Here is a 16,513-nt window from a genome sequence, read left to right as displayed (position 1 = left end):
GAAATCTGTGTTGTGTAGTGGGGTTGATCCACCCCCCAGGAGAGACAGAAAGTCTATATAGACCCAAGGTGGGGGAGGACGGGCCCCCCAAAAAAATGTTGCATGAATTCACTCCCTAGTGTCCAGTGGGCTTTGTGCCCCATCAGGGGTAACTAACCCCATCTTCCCTTTAGGGAACGCGAGGGGATAGTATTCCCATGGTGGGTAGCCCCCCACCCCTATACTCTTTGAAAACAATATTTCCCTGGCATCTAAAGGGCTGTTCTTCCCCACCCCCAACCTCCCGGGGATCAAATTGAGGTCATTTTACCCATCTTCCCCAGGGGCGGGGGGTGTGGCAGAAAAACTGTTGCCCAATTTATTTGGGGGGTATAGCATACCCATGGTGGGGAGCCCCCACCCCTATCTTCTTTCTTAAAGAACTTTCCCTGGCATCCATTGGGCTTTCTACACCCCCTGGGGGGGACTGATCAGGGGAAATTGTACCTATCTTCCCCCAAAGAGGGGCAGAAAAACTGTTATATTAAAATTGCCAAGGGGAGCACAAGCCCTTGCCCAAGGTGCCACTCCCCCTATCCCTGGTGGCTAGTGGTGTATCCCTGCTTGGGTATTGCTCTCTTGTGGCGATCTCCAAGCGGAGATATACTAGGAAGAGGTACCATTGGACAGATTTAGATTCTCCCCTTTCCAACACAACCTCTCCAAGGAGAATCAGTGCTGGGGGAGCTGAGATGTGCCCTAAGCACTGATTCATTAAAAATAAAACAAGCCCATTGGCTAGATTTACTTTCAGTTTACTATTATGGTGTCAGCTCACCCTGAACACTGATCCTCATTGCAGTTAATTAAAAGAAAAACAATTAAACTGCTCAAGAAGCTGTTCCAAGCAGCCTGATGAAAAAATAATGTACTCCCTCTGGTGCAGAGCACCCGATGGAAATGTATAACATTCTCCAGTGTCGACCAATTGCCAACAGACGCATTGGGGAGGGGTTGTGTGTGTCGGCCATTGACGACACCCGCACCAAAAGGGCTAATGCACAGATCCAGACAGATTTTCCCAAAGACGGTTTGGCTTAATCTGATTGACATTGTTGACAACAGTTACAGAGGCTTTTAGCACTTGACTGTTAGGTTAGGAAGGCAGAGTATGCCAAATCTGATTCATGTAAGTGCTGTGGTCTGGAAACTCAGAAGTCAGCACCAGGTAGACTAATATTCAATACATTGTTGTCCTGTTGAGGCTTTTTTTCAAAAATGGACAAAGTAATTTAATACCCACACAACCTAATACCGCTGAGCAATGCTGCTCTGTCTTCTCTGGCCTGGTCTCATCCCTCCAATGCTTCAAAAAACCCTCCGGAGATGATTGATCCATTTTTCCCATGTGGAAACATCCTCCAAGAAAATGTGCATAGGGTTGCTGCGAACAGCTATGTAGAATCCTACCCTGCCCATTTCCTCTAGCAGGAAACTCCTGATCATCCTGGACTGTTACTATAGTATTCAGCAGTCGCTGGTCTGATAGCTGGATCAGCAGAGAAATTAACTCTCCCAGCCAGGCAACTCAAAGCACAAAAATGATTAAGGTTGGCTCAGGGAAATATGGCAAAATCTTAAATATGAGGCTAAAACTAAATATCTTAACAATGTCTTCACATTTGGATTTCATAACCCTTTCCAAACCCAGCAATATAACCCACTTCAATCTGGAATCTGAGTAAAATACAAATTACCCATACAGTCTACAGTGTAACATTAGCAATGCTATACTATATCCAAAACGGGATGTTGGAGCCTTTTTCACCTCTAATTTAAATTACAATAAGTTAGTCTGGACCCCATCTGCTACAGTGCTACCTCTGAACACATGCTAGACTGAGTTAAAAGGCAGTGCTCCTCATTCAGCCTGCACAAGTGCACACACATGTGCACACACATGTGCGTGTGTGTTCATGTGCAACCTGTGCAGATCCCCTTACCCTAACTGCAGAGCAGCTGACCTTCTTGTGAAAAGTGGGCATTGGAAGTTACAGTTAAAAACTGCCTTACAGTAGAGCTTACAATGGATGACGCCTCATAATGGTGTCCCACAGCATAGCAGAGATCCAGACACCAGAGATCCAAAAGTGCGAACATTGTGTTTTTCCTCACTGGTTAGAACCCAGTTCCTTACTGTGTGGTTTTCTAGCCTGGATGCCACTGTTGACAAAACCATTCAAACGTGTCATCTGTATCAAAGCACTGGTAAAATTGTACAATCTGAGAAATATTTGATCTCTGAAATTCCTTTAGATTTATGGTTCACACTAGTAAGATATTTCTATGCCCCCCCCCGTCCCCTCCCCCCAGGCTCATGAGTGATGACACTGCTCCCTGGTGGTCAGTTATGACTTTTTGATATTCCATTTAGTCCGCAAATTCATATCCACATCAGCCAGATCTACGCTGTCTTTTTGCTATGTGGAAATTCTGTCCATCCTGAAACACGACAACTGTCCCCCATTTAGTGATGATGAATTTCCTCCATTCGTGAACTCTTTTTGCTTAACACAAATGTAGATTATGCCCCTGTGGCTCCAGGTCAATGGAATGGCCAGCTACCGAACGATGTGCTAGAAGCCCAAGTCAATGTAGCAGATACCAGGTCTCACATGGGGTGCATACCCTGGGTCCAAAAGCAAGTGCCATGAAATTGGAGAAGTTGAGCATTTCAGAAGCATGTGCAAATGTGCAAAGAAAAGTGCATCAGGACATTCTCGCTCCTCCCCCGCAAAGGGTCGCCCATCGAAAAACATACAAGACTAAACACACTTCCAAGTTAGGCAACAGCCCAAGAGAAATAATCACTGGAAGCAAGAATTCTGAGGCATCTTTTTCCCTAGAGTTCATTAAGTACATTAGTAAGAAAATATTTTTAATGAGTTTTCATCTTCTTTCTGATGATGACAGCGATGATGACCTCACTGAGTTGATACTAGACATGGACTCATTTCTGTTAGAGACTAGGACTTCCATTATTATCATGACTGATGAGGAAATTGCCATTCTGCCTTTGATCAATCAGTTGCAAATACAAAAGGCGACATCTTTGCAAATGGATCCAAGACACCCCTTACTCTCCAGAAGTTACTTTCAGCTGCAACTGACACTCAAGGAACATAAAGAATCATTCAGTTTCTATGTCACTAAAATGGCTGCTACTACAGGCTGTGTGCTAAGCATCAAGCCTGCTGTTGCGAAACTGAGCCTGTAAAATGTACACTGCCAACTAATCACTTGAGTTGCATCCTTAGAAGATGTAGGAAAGCTGTTCACATATCTGTTCAAGGGATGAGTCAAGCTGAAAAAATGATACATATATTTACATATGAACCTATAAACTCAGTGGTGCAAAACTTTAGGTGCATCCCATTCAGAATCCAAAAGCAGGTAGAGACTGAAATAAATGACCTATAGCAAGACATCATAGAACTCAAGAAAAGATCCACTCCATGGGTTTCAGCCATCATTGTGGGGACCCAAAGGAAATCTGGTGTACAGACATGCCTTCTTGTGGACAAGCACCAGTCAAATCAGGCCATACAGTGAGAGAGGTATATATCTATTGTTCTTTGTCCATGTTGGTCTTTGTTCGCATTAGTGTTTATAGGAGCACTTCTGCCTATAATTTAGCAGGTATACTGTGCGCCTGCTGTGTCTGTTTGCAGTGGCTCAGGTGCTGGTTAATATTTCTGGTCTCTTGCCTTCAGAAATTATGCTTTGAAAAAGTATTCACCTGCCCAACAATATCAATATTGCTTGACACCAAAATCATAAGTCTGATTTTTCAGGTAACATATTTTGATATGTTTTTTCCAGGCCAGTGATAGGGAAAGCCTGCGCTATTTCGATTACTACATGTAAAGTGGCAGTACAATCCCACAATAAACCTCAAAACAATATCCTCAGAAGGATGAAAGCATTGACGTAATAATGTTTTAGCAATTTACATGTTCTTAGTGTTTTCTGAATTATTCGCCTTGGCAATAAACTACACGTTCAGAACGAGATCGGACGAACTGAGACACATCATCCTTAAATGTACAATAAGCATACCAAAATGCACTAGGGGTAACCAGAGAGGATTCATTTTTAAATACAGAAGATGGGAACAGAATTAAAGGATTCTTTGGTGCCGACATTTACCGGGGCTCAGTGAGTCAGAGCCGTGTACATCATGCTTCTTTCATGAGCCAGCCCACATCAGAGGAACTCCAGCAGGGAGTGACTCACTCACCAAAGGTATTTATGTGACGCCTCGTTCAGACTTCCCTTGCTAAAAAAAACAGAAAAGCTGTGAACATGTTCTGTAGGAGCTAGGGGTAAAATTCTGTCGTCTGTGTCTGGCATTCTTCAGTGTACAAAAATATGTGCAGGGCTCAATTAAGAGAGTAACACGTTTTCCAGTTGGCACACATCAAACTACTTTTTTTATGCAAGCCTGTCCAGATACAATAATACTAATGCCCAGAGGCACCACTGCAGGAGACTTGATGAAGTGTAGGAAACACAGAACAGGGAAAACACAGGACATGGGCACATAGTCCCTGTTTCCGCCACTGTACATTTTCAACTAGTTGTGCCAGGCGCAAGCAGGGACAATGCACTCTTTTACCGTTCATCTACTAAGAACAGGGCCTTCCTGAGGGCTGCACCATACCTGCCAACTCACACAGTGCCACCGTGTGACACACACTATCGGTTCCCATCTCACAGTCTCCCGCTGAGTAGCCAATATCACACAGTGGCAGCGAAAACGAGCTGAAAACCACGGTAAATAGTGGTTTTCCAGATCGTTTTCCAAGACGTTGAACTGCCGACGTCAATTAAGGGGTGTGGAAACACCCCAGGACATGTGCTTCAGCCTCAGCAAGGTTTTTTTAGGGGGGAAGGGGGCTTGGGGGCGGGATGGGGTTCAAAGTGTCTTGTAGGTACTTCTCAGCACAAGGCCCCGCCCCTTCAAGGTCCTGCTTCCTCCTCGCACAGTGAGATTGTTCTTCAATTTGGCAGGTATGCAGAACATTAGTGAAAGATGCCCTGGCTCTTTTATTTCAGTAATTTTTTATTGAAAAGAAGAGTTTTTATATACAAGGTACAGTATACAGGGGTACAGTCAAAGAAAAAGGAGAAGCGCCCCCGGGGGAGGGGGGGAATGGAGACGCAGGGGGTTGCATTGGCTCTCCGGGCCGGTGGGGTTTCATAATGTTCATATAATCGGTGACTTTTCTTGTCCCGGCCCCTGGCTGCCTCCTCCTCGCCTACTTGTCCAGTTAGGTCGTATATTGTTTGTATGGCCGGTGGTTGTGCATTTCTTCGGCATTAGTCTTTCTATCACCTCCGGCGGCAATAAAGGAAAGAAAGAAAGTAAAGGAGGAGAATTGTATGGCTGTGTTGTTGGATGGAGCACAGTGCTTGTGTGTGGTTGAGGCTGGTCAGGATCTTTATTCTCTCTAGAGGGTCAGATATGACTGAACGGCTATGGTGGCTTATGTGAGGACAGGTAGTTATCCAGGGAGAGCCACATTTCGCACTTTGTGTGTGTTTTGGGTGTATGGTTAGAGGTTATGGTGTCCGCTCCACGTAGGAAGGTAACCCAGTTAAACCCGAACTTGAAAGACGCCTTCCCTGTGTCTTTCCAGTTGTTCAGGACCGTCTTGACCGCCGCTGTGAGTAGGAGGTCAGTCAGGTCTCTGTCTTCTCTGGATTGGATTGTTGGGGCCATGAAGCCTATGGCTAAGCTGTGGAATTCTAGCACGTTGTTTAAAAGTTCGCTTATCTTGTGCCAGAATTTTTTTACTTTGGGGCAGTGGATGATTAGGTGGGCCAGATCGCCTCTCTGCCCATCGCAGTTCCAGCATTTATCATTTTCCCGTACTCCGATGGACGCCAGGCGGGCTGGGGTCCAGTATGCCTTGTGTATTAGCCAGAATTTGGTTTGGGGTAGGGTGGTGGTTACCTTCTTGTTTGAGGTTGACGTCCAGAGGTTGGACTTTTCTCTCTCGCTAAGTTTCCTGTCTAGTAGTGATTCCCAGTACCCTACCACTTTGTTGTTCAGTTTGGAGGTTCCTGGGCTCAGTATTTTGTAAAGGTGCGATGTTTGGTGCCCTGTTTTGTTTAGATTAGTAGCATATTGCAGGATTGGGGAGGTTTGTTTGCAGAGGTCTGCCTTGGTGATCGCCACTTTTATCTTAAGGAAGTTATACAGCTCGATGTATCCTAGCTTGTATCTATTCTATTCTATTCTTAAGTGTGTCGAAGGTGATGTGAGTCCCTTGGGTATACAGTTGGTTGACCGTGGAGATGCTGTGCTTGTACCAGGAGTGTATGTCTAGTGTTCTCTCCCGGTATTTGATCTTGGGGTTGAACCATATAGATTCCCACTTAGTATTCCTGATGCCTGTGTCCATTTTCTTGTCTATTTTAAGGAGGGCCATCCTAGTGTTCCTGAGTATGGGGTTGTTGGCAATCTCAGGGTGCTTGGTCGCCGTGAGGAGGGCGATGGGATTCAGCCCTTTCAAGAGTTTCTTCTCTAGTGAGAGCCATGCTGGGGTCTATTCTTGTTCGGGGGTAAGCCAGTACAGTCCTTGTTTAGCTATGCATGCAGTTTGGAAGGTTTTAAAATGTGTTATGTTTAGGCCTCCTAGGCTTTTGGTAAGCCTGAGTTTTCGTACGCTAATTCAGGGCTTTTTGTCTTTCCACAAGAACCTGTTGATTAGTTTATCTAGTCGCTTGTGGACATCGACCGTGTTGGTCAGCGGGAGCATATTGAGCATGTAGTTCACCATCAGGGTCAGTATCCTTTTGATTGTCTCTACTCTGCCCCACCATGTGACGAATTTGGGTGACCATGCCTCTATTTTCTCTTTCAGTTTGTTGAGTAGTGTCGATTCGTTCTGATCTAGTGTTGTCTTGAGGTCTCTTCCAAAGAGCAGGCCCAGGTACTTTAGGGATTTTTTCTGCCATGCTAGCCCCGAGTTCCCCAGCACCACTCTCGTCGTGTGCACGTTCATGGGTTTACATTCTGATTTGTCTTTGTTAAGTTTGTCCCCTGATACTCGTGCATACTGCTCTATGGTGGACATAAGTGCGGTTATTGATTGGTCTGGGTTCTCGGTTGTGATTAGGATGTCGTCCACGTATGCTGCCAGCTTGACTGTGTCCCCCCCTATTGGGATTCCTGTGATGTCGTTATTAGCTCTTATCATAGTTAGGAGTGGTTCTAGGGCAAGTAGGAAAAGGGCCGGCGATAGTGGGCATCCTTGTCTGGTTCCTCGCTCTAAGGTCAATGGCTCTGACGTGCCGTGAAACATAAGTGCGCATGTGTGTTTGGCCGCCCTGAGACGGCAGGCCAAACACATATGCACACTTAGGAAGTGCATATAGCACTCCCCCTCCCCCTCCCATGCCTCTGCCCGCCCCTCCCTATTGCGTTGGCTCAGAGCCGGCAAATGAAAAATATAGCAATGCTAGAACAATGTTTTATTTTTCATTTGCTGGCTCTGAGCCAGGCAGTGGGATGACGCTCCTCTGCCATTGCAGAGGAGCTGCCACTGGGAAAACGTAGTCAAGAATACCAATTATACACTGGTAACATTAGAGAAAACAAAAGCTATTGGAACATAGTTAGATGACTTACCATCCTACGTCTGACACTTATTTCATATACCTGAAGTTAGCTCCCTAAGTTTGGGATACATACACAACAATGATCCCATGCATTTCTTAAATGAAAGCCCTGTGTTTGCTTTCCAAAGAAAGCAGATCACTCTTTGGGCCCAACTGAAAATTGTTTCCTGGTCCAATTGACTCCCTGACATCTTTTCCTCTCCTGCACCACACTAAATATGATATGCTAATATCCAATAGTATTCAAGATGTTATCTTGGCATAAAGCCATACATACCCTGTACACACCTTTTCTATGGTCTTTCGCACCTTATCTTAAAGCGTTACCATTGTAGCATCCAATGTCTGAGTTATGACTACTTTCTCAGATATTATTGGCTTTGGGCTCTCCACCCTCATTTTAGATCTAGCACGTCTTTCCACTGAACGTTTTAGCTTGGACCTAATGTATTCATCAATAAACCGTGGAGGCACCCAAACCACTGAATTTGGATGCTGAATGACATATGTTCATACATGGGAGTACCGCCCTTGACCAAATCAAGGCTTAGCCCCAGTTTTCATCTTTAACATGGCATTAGTACCATCAACATCATCATAATAATAATTGTCATTGTCATAGTATGCATACACAATCTCTGAACATAAATCATAACAGGGTATTTTTCTTAGGCCTCCCATATTACCCACAATAGGAGTGTTTCCTCTTTGACATCAAGTCGTTCTCTCCCTGCAGAACTGAGCCACCACCAAATTAATCGTCCTCATACCCATGAGGAGGAACAATATTTCTACATCATTCTTTAGTTGCCATGGCTACATGATTCCCTTTGCTTGGAATGTAACCTGCCAGCCACAGGAATTAAAGAACTTTTAACAGCATTCACCATGGAATTTCAGTGGATACACTCCTAACTGATCCAGATAAGCTTTATGAATAGAATTAGAAATTGAATTGTCCCAAAAATTCAAAATCTACTTAGAAACCTCATCCTTCTGATTGTTCACAGTGTCGCCAGGTATTGTAATCAAGAAACAACAGGGAATTGATCCTCCACAATATTTTCTTGGAAGAGTCACATCAAATACATTGAAACAAGCACAAAGGAAAAGGTTGTGACTTTAAATGGCTTTCACGTAAATCCAGACAGCTACTTGCATAAATACTTCCACCGGCAAGTGTCTTCCGTGCAACAAATAATACAATGTATCTGACCGTAAAATAAATGTAGTCAAAACTCCCTAGCAGCCTTGTGTTGCTACAATATACATATTCACAGTTGAGCCTTGAAAACAGGTGAATCCAACCTTAAATAAACAAAACAGCCACAGCACGCTGCAAATAGAAAAGAAACACTTTCACAAGCAAACCTTTAACACACACCCAAATTGATTCAACACAGAGTAACAATTTCACAAAGAGCCTTGAAGGCACCTATGTGAAATTGGCCTAAAGAAATCAAAATGTCTGTTTAAATACTAAGCAGCTACAGTAAAACCACAATCCAGTGCTAGTAAACAATGTTTTGTAATGTACTTATCTCTAGCAGCCAGAAAAGAAGACAGGGTGTATTGGCTAATGCTATTTATAGGTTGGGCGTCCTTTGTTTGTGTGAATAACTTTGTGTGCTATGAAAACTAAATCAAGAATAGAGACGGCATGATAGAGCCTACTATCTGGTCATAAAATTAGGAAGTGCAAATTGGCCTGCATATCATAAAGCGCTTAGCATTAGCGTAGGAAAGACTTAAGGGGTTAAAGTTGGGCAGCCACTATGTTAGGGTGCAGCCAAGACTGCCCTCCAAGTCACAGGTGAGACACCATTAATTCACTAAGAGACAGAATGTTGACCACAATGCCCCCTAATATGGCAAAGCCAGAATTGTGCCAAAGATATCAAAAATGCTATTAAAAATGCCTACGGTCTGGGGGGCGTGGCTTAGCGGGCGATGATGGCGGTCGCAGCTTCCTAGAGCTCCCGCCGGCCCGATACATATCCGACTTCTTATCCTGGCCCCCCGGACCCCCACTGCAGACCAATTGCGGGGCAAGGGTGACGGAAGGTGCCAAGAGTCCTCCGGTGCGAGAAGCGGCGCTCCTGGGCGGTCCGGTGCGGCGGAGTCACCGGTGGCGGCCTGAGGCCTGGTCCTGGGCAGCGAAGCCGGGGCCTCGATTTTGGCACCTCCTGGCAGAGGGGCTTGTACGTGGGCCAGCCGCACGGCAAAGCTGCCTGGGCCTGGAGCCTCCTGGGGTCGGCGGAGTGGCAGACGAGCCCCCGGTTGTCTCGCCGGTTGCAGAGGTGGTGACCAGCACACGGAGGACGCCCGAGGGGAGCAGCGGCCTGCATCGACTCCGGGCAGCCGGGGCCTCGAATTTGGTGGTTCTTGCCCGCTGGGGCAGGAGTCTGGCTCTGGCTGCGGCTGACCAGCGGCGGGGCCTGGGGAGCTGAGACCCCTTGTATGTGGCCTTATTCAGAAGACTGAGCGCGACGCTACAGTACTTCCTTTGACGGCGGACTAGTGGGCAGTCGGACGGACCAGCGAGGATCGTGCCCATCCGACTTCTTATCCTGGCCCCCCGGACCCCCACTGCAGACCAATTGCGGGGCAAGGGTGACGGAAGGTGCCAAGAGTCCTCCGGTGCGAGAAGCGGCGCTCCTGGACGGTCCGGTGCGGTGGAGTCACCGGCGGCGGCCTGAGGCCTGGTCCTGGGCAGCGAAGCCAGTGCCTCGATTTTGGCGCCTCCTGGCAGAGGGGCTTGTACGTGGGCCGGCCGCACGGCAAAGCTGCCTGGGCCTGGAGCCTCCTGGGGTCGGCGGAGTGGCAGACAAGCCCCCGGTTGTCTCGCCGGTTGCAGAGGTGGTGACCAGCACACGGAGGACGCCTGAGGGGAGCAGCGGCCTGCATCGACTCCGGGCAGCCGGGGCCTCGAGTTTGGTGGTTCTTGCCCGCTGGGGCAGGAGTCTGGCTCTGGCTGCGGCTGACCAGCGGCGGGCCTGGGGAGCTGTGACCCCTTGTATGTGGCCTTATTCAGAAGACCGAGCGCGACGCTACAGTACTTCCTTTGGCGGCGGACTAGTGGGCAGTCGGACGGACCAGCGAGGATCGTGCCCATGCCTGGCGCAGTCCTGAAGCAGTCTACGAACAGTGAGTGCCTCCCCTGGGGACCCAGTTTCGGTGCTATCAGCTGCTGGGCATGGGAAGACGGCTACTGGAGTGAGTGAGGCCCGCAGCACCCGGCGAATTTGTGCAGAGCGGCCGGAGGCAGGTTGTGTGCGAGACCACGGGACCACGAGGCGGCCGGTGAGGTGGGTGCAGACCGGGTGCCTGATTGAGTCTAGCTTGCGGCACCTGTCCTAGCATCGGCCAGGGAGCCAACCCGGTGCCGGTGGTAGCGGTGTAAAGGACGTCTACATCCAGGAGCAGAAGAGACACTGGGTTGGCCTACATTGGGCGTTATTGGAGGAGCGAGGAATTTACGCTAGTGCAAACGCTCATAACATAGCAGCACCAGGGTTGACTGCAGCCATGGCCAGCGGAGGTGGCGGTCCATCCAAACAAGGGCCCATCGATAAATTCACGGGGCCCAGTGCGGGGCCCGGAGCATCGGGAGGAGGTCATGGAGCGGGCCGGACAATGCGGCGCTCATGGCAGCGATCACCCAGTCCAGGGACATGCTAGACGTCAAGATTGGGGCAGTGGGCGCAGATGTGACCCTGCTGCGTCAGGACCTACGGAATGCAGTGGCACGAATTACGGAGACGGAATCCAGGATTTCGGTGGTGGAAGACGACGTTGGGACCCTGAAGCAGAAAATGGCGGCGATGGAAAACATTCAGAAGGGCCTTGCGCTCCGTGTGGAGGATGACGAAGGGCGCGCACGCAGAAACAACCTTCGCTTCGTTGGTTTTCCGGAGAGGTGTGAGAAGGGAAACATGGAACAATTTCTATCCCAGTGGTTGGAGAGCTGGCTACCCCCGGGGGTTCTCTCCAATTGCTTTGTTATTGAGCGTGCTCAACGGGCCCTGACACAGAGGCCAACGGAGGGCGAGCGGCCCAGACCAGTGATTGCTAGACTTTTGAATTACCATGATAGGGACGCTATATTGCGGGAAGCAAGAACCAGGGACTCCATTTCATTCGAGAATCAGAAGATCATGATCTTTCCTGACTACACCAGGCTAGTGCAGCAACAGCGACACTCCTTTATAGCCGCCAAAGCGAAACTGCGGGGTCTGAAAATCCAGTATTCCCTGCTGTATCCAGCCCGCCTGCGGGTGGTCTTCCAATCGCGGACACACTTCCTCGATACACCTGAGGACGTCTTTAAGTGGACTGACGAAACGGTGAGGATCAGGCCGCATGCCCAACCGGGGCTGGACCCGGGCGGTTCGAGAGGATCGTCGCAGGAACGAAGAGACCAGCCTGCCCGGAGCGGACGGAACCGGAGGTCCAGATCGCGGAAGAGATCCGCTTCCGCCAGTGGGACACAAGATAGTGGAACCATGGACTCCGATCACTCTGTAAAGGACCATTGAGGGCCTGGGGGGAACTGCGCTTGTCTGTTGATGTCATGGGCTCCGACTGAGGGGGGTCGCACGTCCAGGACCCATCGCTTGGATGCATTAACACTGCCTATGTTGCCAGTTCTAAATGGTGCTTTGTGCATGTGTGGTATTGCGGGATGGGGTTCGGGAGGTTACTCAATAGGGGCCACCAACCTCCTACTAGAGTGGGAGTTGACTGGGGGGGGGTGTTTCCATTGTTTCGGGGGGTGCTGGGATCCATTGGTATGGTTGGTCTTGGGTCCTCTGTTTTGGGCCCGAGGTTGCCCATGCTGCGACAGGTACTTCAGAGTTCTATGAAGTATAGGGGTGGGGGGCGTGGGGTGAAGGGGGGGGGGGGAGGAGGGGAATGGTTGGGGCTGGATTGGGTTAAGGTAGGTGGGGGGTTGGTGTTGTTGTTGAGGGGACCTGGGGTAGGTGGGGGGGGCTGCACGTGATTTTTTCTGATTTACTGAGGATGGTACTGAGTGTGTGGGTGTGGCGCAGAGGGCCTACTTGGTTAGTCCCGTTCGATTATGGCTGAAGTGTCTCCAGCGCTCCCCATTGAGTCCATGCGGGTGGTAACCTGGAATGTCAGGGGGATGCTTGACAAGATTAAACGGGGGCGATTTCGCGTTGGGGGAAGAGGGAGGCTGCAGATGTGCTATTGCTACAAGAGACACACATGATGAGATCAAAGGTGCTTAGTCTACAGAGGTTTGGCTACCAACAAGTCTTTCATGCCGGGTTTTCTAGGGGGTCCAGAGGCGTTGCTATCTTGATTCATCGTAGGTTGGCCTACGTCCACGAGAGGCAGTGGGCAGATCCACAGGGCCGATACATTTTTGTTAAAGGGATGGTGGGCACTGAACCAGTGGTTTTTGGGAGTGTCTATGCCCCTCCTCCTCTGCAGTGGGCCTTGTCTGAGAAGCTGTTTGCAGTATGGGAGGACATCCCAGAGTCCTTGGCTGTAGTGGGGGGTGACTGGAATGAGGTAATTGATGTATGTATGGACCGTCAGAGACTGCAGGGGACACTAACGGCTGCCCCCCCTACCCGGTTGCATGCAATGGTGGAAGGGATGGGCTGGGTGGATGTGTGGCGACATATGCATCCCAAGGTGCACGAGTACACGCATGTTTCTGCGGTGCATGGCTCCTTCTCGAGGCTGGATTATGTGTTTGAGTGCGGGAGGCCGGGATCTTGCCGACAGGGCTGTCTGACCACTCAGGGTCGAGCTGCTTAGGAAACGACAACCGTTCCGATGGAGGATGTCCTCGTGGCACCTTCAGCAGCCCGGCTATATCCAGCATCTACGAGGGGCGATTGCCCATTACTGGCAGAAAAACCTAGTGGACGATATAGATGCAGTGGTAGTTTGGGAGGCGATGAAGCCCACCATACGGGGTATAGACATCGCGTGGTCTGCGGCGGCCCGTCGACGACGCCGGGAGACAATCGCTGAGGCGCCCACGCTGGTGGAAACCTTGGAACTGCGGTGCCGGGGAGGGGGAGATGAGATCGTGGTGAGGTTGCTCCTGCAGGCACAACAGTCCTATGCATCTGTGTTACTTGATGAGGCTAGACAAGCGTGGCTGGCCACGGGGAGTAGAGTTTATCAGTGGGGAGATAGGTCCTGTACAATGCTCCATAGGCTATGTCAACGTACTCTCCAACCGATTACGCTGCCGGGCCTCACTGCTGAGGACGGAGTGGCGATTACGGGCCCGGCTGAGCTGGCAGCGAGTTTTGCCAGCTACTTTACGGCGCAATATGCGCCACGGGATTGTCTGTCGGCGGATGAGGTCGTTAAATTCATTGATGACTTACCTCCAAGGGCGGTCTCTGATGAGACCAGGACGGCACTCGACGTTCCCCTTACAGCGGAAGAACTGGGAGACGCACTGGGACAGCTCAACACGGGGAAGGCACCTGGGCCAAGTGGCTTCCCGAGTGAATTCTATAAGAAATTTCAGCTCCAACTGGGGTCCCATTACCGGAGTGCACTGGAGGCGGCGCGAACGCGGGGTAGGTTGCCACCTGACTGGCGTCATGCTGAGGTTGTGGTCTTTCAGAAGCCGGGCAGACCCCCTGATAGACATGACTCTTATCGCCCAATATCCCTGCTCAACATAGAGGCTAAAATACTGGCTAAGGCGTTGGCGAACCGGCTGCTCCCGTATGTGACAGATCTGGTCCACCCAGACCAGGCCGGCTTTATGCCACATAGGGCGACGAGGCATAACATCCGGCGGGCACAGGCGGCGGTGGATGCCATGGGGGCCACGGGGGAACAGGCGGCTCTGTTACTAGCGGACATTGATAAAGCTTTTGACTCGGTTAGTTGGACGTGCCTATTTGCGCTCCTGCCTCGCCTCAATCTGGGCCCAGTGTTTGTTTCCTACATCAAACTACTGTATACCGATATCACAGCTTCGGTGCGTGTCCCTGGCACGGTCTCAGAAAAGTTTCCGATTGGTCGGGGAACCAGGCAGGGTTGCCCGCTCTCCCCATACTTATTTGCACTAGCAATGGAGCCTCTGGCCTCTTGGGTGCGCATTGACGCACAGTTGCGGGGCTTTGTGTGGAATGGGAACCTCACGGATAGAATTGCATTGTATGCAGATGACGTCCTCTTCTTCCTTACTGATTTACATAGATCGGGGCCCGAGTCTTGGAAATCATGCGTATTTTCGGGGAGGTATCGGGCCTCTGTCTAAACCCACGTAAATCCACCCTGTGGGTGTTGGGGGGCGGGATTGTGGCGGACCCCTGGGCATCAGGGTTGCAGGTAGCGGCCGGGGGTCTAAAGTATCTGGGAGTCTTCCTCTCGGAATCCGTAGATATTGCCTGGGAACGCAACATAGTACCAGTATGGGAGAGGGTTCAGATGGATGTGAAAACGTGGTCTCGGATGCCCCTAACTATCTTCGGTAGGTCCGCGATCTTCAAAATGGTTGCGCTTCCGCGCCTTTTATACCAGTTGCAAAGCTACCCCCACCTAATTAACCCCCAGTGGTTTCGGCAGATCACCTCTGTTTTAGGCCGTTTCCTGTGGGCAGGAGGTGCTGCCAGGGTGGCGCTGCGGACATGCTTCCTGTCCACGTATTGTGGTGGTCTGGCCACTTCGAACCTATTGTCCTATTATCAGGCCTCCCAGTTGCTGGTACTTAATGAATGGTGGTATGGAGACAGAGGGGACCCAGCATATGCCCTGGAGCGCTCGCTGATGGGGGACAACACGCTACACACGATCCTGTATTCGGCTGGGCTGCGGCGGACATTGCCATGTGCCACGCGAGTTGTCTTTGTTGTGTGGCGACAGGCGCTGCGTCGTATGGGATGTTGGGGTAAATTAACGGCGGAGACTCCGTTGTGGAACAACGGGCGGCTCCCCGCGCTGGCCTCACTGGCGGGGTTCGATGGCTGGGACGCCATTGGGATCTCGTCATTGGGTCATGTGCTGACCGGGGTCACCCTTAAATCATTCCAGGAGCTGAGTGCTGAGTTCCACATGCCCCAGACCCAATTCTTTCGGTACCTACAGTTTTGCCATGCGCTAGCACCTAGCATCGCTAACATGGAGTCGCTCCCGGAATTTAGCCCAGTTGAAGCGACGGTCTTCATGGGAGACCTTGGAGATAAGAAGGTGTCCCGAATCTATTAAACGCTGGTCACTCATTGCTCCTCCACCCTACTTCCCCTCAAGGAGGCCTGGGAGGCGGATGTTGGTCCCCTGGATGAGGATGATTGGAGGGAAGCCTTGGAGTCCCTGAGAGGGGCTGCCATTGCAATATGACTTAGGCTAATCCAATTCAAGTATCTACATAGGGCCTATTACACCCGAGAGCGGCTGTGGAAGGCGGGACTGATTGGGTCAACGGAGTGTCTGCGCTGTGGGGCTGCAACCGGTACGCTGCTGCATACTGTCTGGTCGTGTGCTGGGTTGATCGGTTTCTGGAGGGGTGTATGGAGTTGCCTGTCAGAGGTATTGGGATGGGATCTTCCCCGCACCCATCGGTTAGGGTTGCTCCATGTATTAGAGGGTGTCGGTGGGAATATATATAAACGCCATCTATTGTTGCTGGGGCTTGTTGTTGCCAAAAGAGACCTAGCCCGAGCATGGAAGGGAGAGCGGGCCCCCCCCCTGTGTGCCTGGAAGGCTGGACTGGACTACTTTATGGGACTAGAACGCCCGATATTTGAAGCAAGAGGATGCCCCCGTAAGCATTTTAAGATCTGGAAGCGGTGGGCGGACTATAGGGGGCTGACACTGGATCCCCCAGTAGAACAAGAGGAGG

This window comes from Lissotriton vulgaris, chromosome 5 (genome assembly GCF_964263255.1).
Source record: "Lissotriton vulgaris chromosome 5, aLisVul1.2, whole genome shotgun sequence".
Lineage (NCBI taxonomy): Eukaryota > Metazoa > Chordata > Amphibia > Caudata > Salamandridae > Lissotriton > Lissotriton vulgaris.
Note: the sequence above shows the minus strand (reverse complement) of the source record.